The following is an 8557-nucleotide window of genomic DNA, read 5'->3' as shown; positions in this document are numbered from 1 at the left end:
AAATGAACTGTTTAAAAATACTGCTTTCATGGGACGAAGTGAGAGCGTTGCATGGACATAATACATTACCAGATGTAAAATAGATAGCTAGTGGGAAGCAGCCACAAAGCACAGGGAGATCAGCTCGGTGCTTTGTGACCACCTAGAGGGGTGGGATAGGGAGGGTGGGAGGGAGATACAAGAGGGAGGGGATATGGGGATATATGTATATGTATAGCTGATTCACTTTGTTATACAGCAGAAACTAACACACCATTGTAAAGCAATTATACTCCAATAAAGATGTTTAAAAAATACTGCTTTCAGAGAATTTTCTAATTTTAAAATTGCAAGCACATTTTCAGATGACCAGTTTTTTTCTCATGAAAAAAGTTGCTTATAAGGCTGAGTGTGATCCACTCTAGGTGAGACTTCAGAAACAAGAGCAAATTTTTGCAGAGATTATCTTATTGGGTTAGGAGTTAATAAAAAAAACTTCTGGTGGAGATAATACAAATCCAAATTTTAGTGGGTTTTTACATAAAGATGCAAGCAATATTTATTCAGAGGTGAAGCAGCATAAACAATTCTCTGGAATGTGCTGGTTGTCTTGCCCATATTCTGCATAATGCTGCTCAAACAGCATCTATGTCTTTCTATTGACATTAAAGCAACTGTCATTAAATCCTTCTCTTAAGTCAACATTTACTCTATTTGAACTGAGTGATTAAAAGATTTTGTGACTTTGTTGACATTCAGTATTATTCATTCTCTTGAATTGAAAAACCCATTGGCTTTCTTTAACAAATGCAGTTGGGAGAATCCTCAGTTTATTTGAAGCACAGAAATCATTATTTAATTCTGAAGAAAAAGTCTCAAAATGTTTGTTGACTTTTTCAACAATCCAGTGAGTGAAGCTTATTTATTTCTTGTTTATAATTTTTAACATCTATCAATAGGATTATGCAAATTGAAGAGTAAACACTGTCACTGAAGTACTCTTACTATATAAAGAAATTTGTCGAATGTGTTAAGAATTGATGAAAAGTTTATCCCTTTAAAAAAAATTATTTATTTATTTAATTTTTAACATCTTTATTGGAGTATAATTGCTTTACAATGGTGTGTTAGTTTCTGCTTTATAACGAAGTGAATCAGTTATACATATACATATGTTCCCATATCTCTTCCCTCTTGCGTCTCCCTCCCTCCCACCCTCCCTAACCCACCCTCCCTATCCCACCCCTCTAGGTGGTCACAAAGCACCGAGCTGATCTCCCTGTGCTTTGTGGCTGCTTCCCACTAGCTATCTATTTTACATTTGGTAGTGTATATATGTCCATGCCACTCTCTCACTTTGTCACAGCTTACCCTTCCCCCTCCCCATATCCTCAAGTCCATTCTCTAGTAAGTCTGTGTCTGTTTTCCCCATCTTACCTCTAGGTTCTTCATGACCTTTTTTTTTCCCCTTAGATTCCATATATATGTGTTAGCATACGGTATTTGTTTTTCTCTTTCTTACTTCACTCTGTATGACAGACTCTAGGTCCATCCACCTCACTACAAATAACTCAATTTCGTTTCTTTTTATGGCTGAGTAATATTCCATTGTATATATGTGCCACATCTTCTTTATCCATTCATCCGATGATGGACACTTAGGTTGCTTCCATCTCCTGGCTATTTTAAATAGAGCTGCAATGAACATTTTGGTACATGACTCTTTTTGAATTATGGTTTTCTAAGGGTATATGCCCAGTAGTGGGATTGCTGGGTCATATGGTAGTTCTATTTGTAGTTTTTTAAGGAAACTCCATACTGTTTTCCATAGTGGCTGTATCAATTTACATTCCCACCAGCAGTGCAAGTGTTCCCTTTTCTCCACACCCTCTGCAGCATTAATTGTTTCTAGATTTTTTGATGATGGCCATTCTGACCAGTGTGAGATGATATCTCATTGTAGTTTTGATTTACATTTCTCTAATGATTAATGATGTTGAGCATTCTTTCATGTGTTTGTTGGCAGCCTGTATATCTTCTTTGGAGAAATGTCTGTTTAGATCTTCTGCCCATTTTTGGATTGGGTTGTTTGTTTTTTTGTTATTGAGCTGCATGAGCTGCTTGTAAATTTTGGAAATTAATCCTTTGTCAGTTGCTTCATTTGCAAATATTTTCTCCCATTCTGAGGGTTGTCTTTTGGTCTTGTTTATGGTTTCCTTTGCTGTGCAAAAGCTTTGAAGTTTCATTAGGTCCCATTTGTTTATTTTTGTTTTTATTTCCATTTCTCTAGGAGGTGGGTCAAAAAGGATCTTGCTGTGATTTATGTCATACAGTGTTCTGCCTATGTTTTCCTCTAAGAGTTTGATAGTTTCTGGCCTTACTTTTAGATCTTTAATCCTTTTTTTTTTTTTTTTTTTTTTTTTTGCGGTACACGGGCCTCTCACTGTTGTGGCCTCTTCTGTTGCGGAGCACAGGCTCCGGACGCGCAGGATGCGCAGGCTCAGCAGTCATGGTTCACGGGCCCAGCCGCTCCGCGACATGTGGGATCTTCCCAGACCCGGGCACGAAGTCGTGTCCCCTGCATCGGCAGGTAGACTCTCAACCACTGCGCCACCAGGGAAGCCCTTTAATCCATTTTGAGCTTATTTTTGTGTATGGTGTTGGGGTGTTAAGTGTCAAGACACTTTTTAAAAGGGACCTGATAAAAATGAAAAAGAATTTCTCATTTGATGTAGATAATTTTTATGAAACTTGCCATGACTATCTTTTGAAATGGATTTTATTACTTGAAGAACTTGATTTTTTTTACCTAGAGTTTGATTAAGAGATGCTAAGTAATACTGAAGAATGGAAAGATGGTATTATGCGCTTCAACAAATCAAATTGGAAGGTCAATTCTCAGTTATCGATTTTATGCCAACACATGTTCAGCATAGTGGGTCATAATGCTGATTATGAGAGTCTTTTTTCACTAAAGAATATTAGTGGACAAAAGAATGAAATTAGGGACTTCCCTGGCAGTCCAGTGGTTAAGACTTCCCCTTGCAATTCAGGGGGTGCAGGTTCAATTCTTGGTCGGGAAGCTATGATCCCACATGCCTTGCAGCCAATAAAACCAAAAACAGAAACAGTATTGTAACAAATTCAATAAAGACTTTAAAAATGGTCCACATTAAAAAAAATTTAAAAAAATGAAATGTTATGTAACAATTTAAATGGAACACAGATTATAACTGCAATAAATGTATTTGTATCTACAAAACAAGGAACTGTTGAGATCCAAATCATCCGGGAAACATAATTAAAGAGATGTAATTTAGATATGTAGAGTTTGTTTCAGATAAATAATAAATAATTTTGTAGTAGAAGTATGTCCCATGCAAAGTTTCTTTTATTTTAATATATGTAGTTGATTCTCATTACTTGCAGGAATTAGGTTTTATAAAGTTGCTGAAAACACTGAATTGGTGAATAGTTACTCATCACTCCTAGGAGAAATAAGGTTGGGTTTCTGTGAGCCTCTGGTTCACAATACTTTCATCAGCCAATCAGCCCATAATTTTTGAAATGTGGTTTTCTGTTTAAAAAAACCTTATCTAATATACCTTGTTGATTCATTAACATTCACCTCATGACCAAAAGCACTATTACTCATGTCTGAATGAAGCTTGTCTAACATTCATTTTTTCTCCATAAGGTGCATGATAACTTTCTTGCTTTTAGAAACACTACATAGCACTTCAGCACTACACTTAGGGGCCATTTTAAACAGTGAAGTCACCAAGAAAAAGCACAAAAATGTACTATTAAATAGACTGTGAAAAAGCCACTTTTTTACAATATGAGAACTGGAAAAGAAGGCAGAGCATTGCCTTGCTTGACTTCAGCTGGGAGTGTACACGTTGAGAAATTTTTTGCTCCTCTGCTCATGCCCATGAATGAGCATGAAGGCACTATGAGTATTGATTTGGGGGGTTACAAATACATTTTAATGAGTAGCTGAATCCACCAATAATGAGGATTGGTTATATATAAGTATTTATTTGTATGGACCTATTTCCACAATACATTGAGAAGAAAAGTTAAAACATGAAACCTAACTAAAACTTTGGAAGCATTCCCTTTACAAACAGGAATAAAGCAAGGATGTCCCTTATCATTGCTTCTAAGAGAGAGAAGGTGGTGAAACAGAATAAAGAACATAGCCCTTTGGGTCCAGGAAAAAACTCTCACTGGTGGTGAACTGGGATGAGGTTCAGATGGAGGTGAAACATTGGCTTATGCAATAGCTGGAGGTACTTGAATAGTATGGGGACAATTGCAGTTGTAAGAGTTATTGAGTTGTTTGCCTTTGGTCAGTTGTTTTAAAAGCTCTGAAAAAGGAAACTGAGAAGATCAGGTCAGCCATCTGTCAACTTAAGGCTCACTATTGAGTCAGTTGTCTCCTGTAGCCACAGGGAAGACTGTTGAAAATTAGACCCAGGGCAACAAAGCTACAAAGTAAACTGAGTGCATTGCCTAAATGGTCTCCTATGCTAAAGTTCAGAACTCTGAGAAGCACATCTCTAGTGTATTTAATATATTGTCCTTCCAATCTACTCTCAAACCTTTATTTAAGTGTATATGTATCCTCGAAAACATGTGGTGCAGTTGCAGTTTTTAAATATCTGCCTAAATGATATTGTTTTATAAATCTCATTTTCTTCTTCATTCAGAATTAAGTTTTTAGGTCTATTTATATTGCTATATGTAAATTTAGCATAAATTTAGCAAAATTGTTCATTGCTTTTAACTAATGTGTAGTGTAGTATATATCCATTTTACTTATATCCATTCCCCTAGTTGAGTCCTAAGGAGATGAAAGCCAGTAAGAAATTATCTGTGATAAATGATTGGGACCTTTAGAATTGTGAATTCTGATACAAAATTTAAGTTCTTTTTGTTTCTGTGCTGTACCCACCCTCTGGTATTCTCAAAATTTTAAGCCTATTCCTCATAAAAGCTACATAGTCTTTGGAGAATCAAGGAGAAGAAGTCTGTGTCAATACTTGGTACAAAATGTTATGAAGTAAGGACAGCAACTGCAGATGAGATGGTATAAGGGAACTGAGGGATAGAGCCAGGAATGGGAATTTAGATTGAGAGGTGACAGGAAGCCACCACAGAAGTTAATACCTCTATAGAAGTCATCAGAATAGTCTGAAGGATACTGTACTTCCTACAATTACATGAATTAGGAACTTGATATTTATACATTAAAATAAAAGGTAACCCCAGAAGATTTGGAGACAAATATATATTACATATTTTCATATGCTTATGTAGGATTCTACAATATTCATAGGAAATTTAGAACTTAGGTATTTACTTAGGCAAATATATTTTCCCTTCAGTGGTTTCACTGGGTGGTTGATAGTTGAGACTATTGGTAGCAGGTGTTGAGAAACTCATTTATTAACCTAGTTCCAAAGCCCTTTCATTAGAGGTAGTGAAAATTGACAGGGAGATTGGAAAGATCAGCTTATCCTATTCCCAACAGAACCTCTGAATTAAATCACTCCTGGCACCCCTCCACTCCCCACCTTTGATATACTGCAAAGTGCACTGTGTATCAGGGAATGTTTCTGGCACTGTTTGATGATTGGATCCTGCTACATGGTGTGCTGTGTGAATCTCCTCACAACCAGTCTCAGGAAATATTGGAGAAACTTGGGATGTTATCCATCTTAGGCAGCATGGGATGCATGGGAGACCCTTTGTGACTTGCTGTTGAACAGTGAATAAGGCACCCTGGGACCTTTGATGACCTTGATGTGCTGGAGATAAACTGAGTCATTGTTTCATCATGAGGAGCCCTTGATGATATATCACCTTGAAAAGTGCTTTTTTTTTTTTTTTGCGGTACGCAGGCCTCCCACTGTTGTGGCCTCTCCCGCTGCAGAGCACAGGCTCCGGACGCACAGGCTCAGCGGCCATGGCTCACGGGCACAGCCTCTCCGCGGCATGTGGGATCTTCCCGGACCGGGGCACGAACCCGTGTCCCCTGCATCGGCAGGCGGACTCTCAACCACTGCGCCACCAGGGAAGTCCCGAAAAGTGCTTTTTTTAAGACAAACTCCTTTGATCTTGCTGAAAGATGAACTCAGCCTGGTTTCCCTAATGACTAAGTAAAGTAAGTTGCTTTGTACTGCTGTACGAGTTGAAGCAGCCAGTAGAATGGGTTAAACACAAGAGCTTTGGAGCAAGTAAGTCCTGAGATTGAATCTTGGTTCTGGTACTTGATAACTTGACTGCAAGCAAGTAACCAATGATCACTTTACAGAGTTGTTTAGATTATTAAATGAGATCATGTATACAAAGTAGTTAGCACATAATGAGTATTTAATTGATAGCTAAAAACACACAAAAAATCTAATTAAATACAGATTGGTAATTATCAGTAATAGCAACTTAGAAGTTATAAACCCATAAAGGTTTATACCTTTGTAAAGGTTTCTCCATATAGCTGACAATCTTTTGTTAAACGTAATTTACACAACAATTTAGACTTTTACTCTGGAACTCTGCTTTCAGAGATGACTGTTTCCTATGTCTGAAGATAAACTTGTAGAATATCTGTGCTAGAATATATGATAAGAATATTCCTCTGGTTGCTCTTCAAAGCTAAGATTTTCTTTCTATATGGTTTAACTTAAGGTTTTCTTAGACATACTTGTTCTTTTTTTTTTTAAGTATTAAAAAACATGTATTCTTGAACAGTGATTTGGATGGAAGTAGTATTCTGAGAAACTTTTTTTTTTCCCCTTAGGATAATGAAGCTATTTTAGTATTATTTAAAATAAGAACAACCTTTAAACCGTATGAAGTGGGCAATAGGGGAGAAGCACACCTTCCTGAGAAGGGTCCTCCGAGAAGGGTCTTCTCAGGGGCAAAGGCAGCAAGGGTGGGTGGGCAGGAGGGAGTGCAGGCCTGGACGTCAGCGGTGCTTCCTCGGGGCGGGCTCTGCAGGTAGGAGAGGTGGCTCTGGGGCTTGGCAGCTCCTGGCTGGAGTGGAGGGAGCTGGCCTGGTGGTCCGTGCCAGTGACTCAGGCAGGGGTAGGGCAGGGGTCAGCTGGGTAAAAGAAATGTGGGTTTAAGTGTCAGGAGGTGGTGGCCTTGGCTCTCAGGACTCAAGGGGGACGTCAGGCTGCAGGAGGCCCAGGCCTGGGAGTGCTGATCCGCCCCCATCTCTCCAGCGAGGCTCTGTGACTGTGCCCTGGGCGGGTGGGGGGTGGGGGGGCCTCACAGCAGGGTGGGCGGCAGACAGGGAAAGCTCAGGCAGGGCTGCTGGTCAGGCCGGGGCTCAGTGTCCTGTTCTCGGAGGCGCTTGCACCCGGAGCAGATGCTTCTTCTCAGAGGCCCCGGCCTGGGCACAAAGACAGGAACCACTCCATTCGTCATCACGGGCCGGAAAGCCGACAGCCTGGGCTTGGGGCTCTCAGACCTGAGAGGCCCCGTCGAGCCGCCTTTGTCCTTCCTCGCATCGGCTGAGGGCCCTCAGCGCGGTCTCCTTGGCACAGGGGTCCGGGGACTCCTGGCTGGGCGGACACGTGGACAAGCTGCTTAAGCTTTCAACGGGGGCGGTACGGATGTCCACCAGGCTCTGCGTGTGGCAGGAGAGGCGGGCGTTCCACTGGGACCTCATCGTGAAACCATTGCCATGGCCGGAAAACCCCAGCCCCGAGGAGGTGCGGAGGGGCGGCCCGCTGGGAAGGCGCCTCCAGCCCTGGGGCGCCGAGGACCCGCGGACCGGGTAGTACTTCCAGCTGCGCAGGGCGGCGTGGAGCGGCCGCCTGCTGCGGAACCAGAGCCCGCGATCCTGGCGGCGGCGGCGGTAGCACAGGATTTGGCACCCTTCCCGGCCCATCGGGAGGCAGGTGCCGCGGGCGGGCCCGGTCCATGGGAACCATGGGGACCGGCGCTTCCGGGCGTGGGCTGGCTGCGTGGCCTTGGCCGTGCCCAGGTACATGCTCAGGTAGCTGCCCATGCTCGCGGGTCAGCGGGGTCGGACCTTCGACGGGCTTTGGCTTCTGGGCGGCCCCGAAGTCTGTAGACGCGAAGCTTACGGCGCTGAGGCGACCGTTGGCATCGGGGTGTGGGACGGTTCGTGGGGCGTCGGAACCTCTGGGCACGAGGTCCTGCGCGCGCCAGGCCGGGGACCCGCGCCAGGCGCGGACCCGGGGCCTCGCGGGGCGCCCCTGTATTCTGAGCACAGGGGATCCTTCAGCTCCCACTCTTGGCCCAGGCGCTTGGCTCTGGGTGGCGGGGGAGCCCTCCACTTTTTGACCTTGACATTTAAAGGGAGAAAATATAATAATTTGTACCAGGTCCTGAAAATTGACTGAAGGGCACTCTCTTTCATTACTGTAAAAATGAACAAAATGCACTGAATGCTCCTTTAAGGAAAAAGAGCGAATTTACTTGTATTTCTACAGAGGCTGTGTGCTTCTTCTAGAATGGTTGCTAATGTCACTTTTTGTAATTTTATTCTTTTTTTTTAAACATCTTTATTGGGGTATAATTGCTTTACAATGGTGTG

The sequence above is a fragment of the Lagenorhynchus albirostris genome, chromosome 3 (assembly GCF_949774975.1).
Source record: "Lagenorhynchus albirostris chromosome 3, mLagAlb1.1, whole genome shotgun sequence".
Lineage (NCBI taxonomy): Eukaryota > Metazoa > Chordata > Mammalia > Artiodactyla > Delphinidae > Lagenorhynchus > Lagenorhynchus albirostris.
This window is presented reverse-complemented; position numbering follows the sequence as displayed.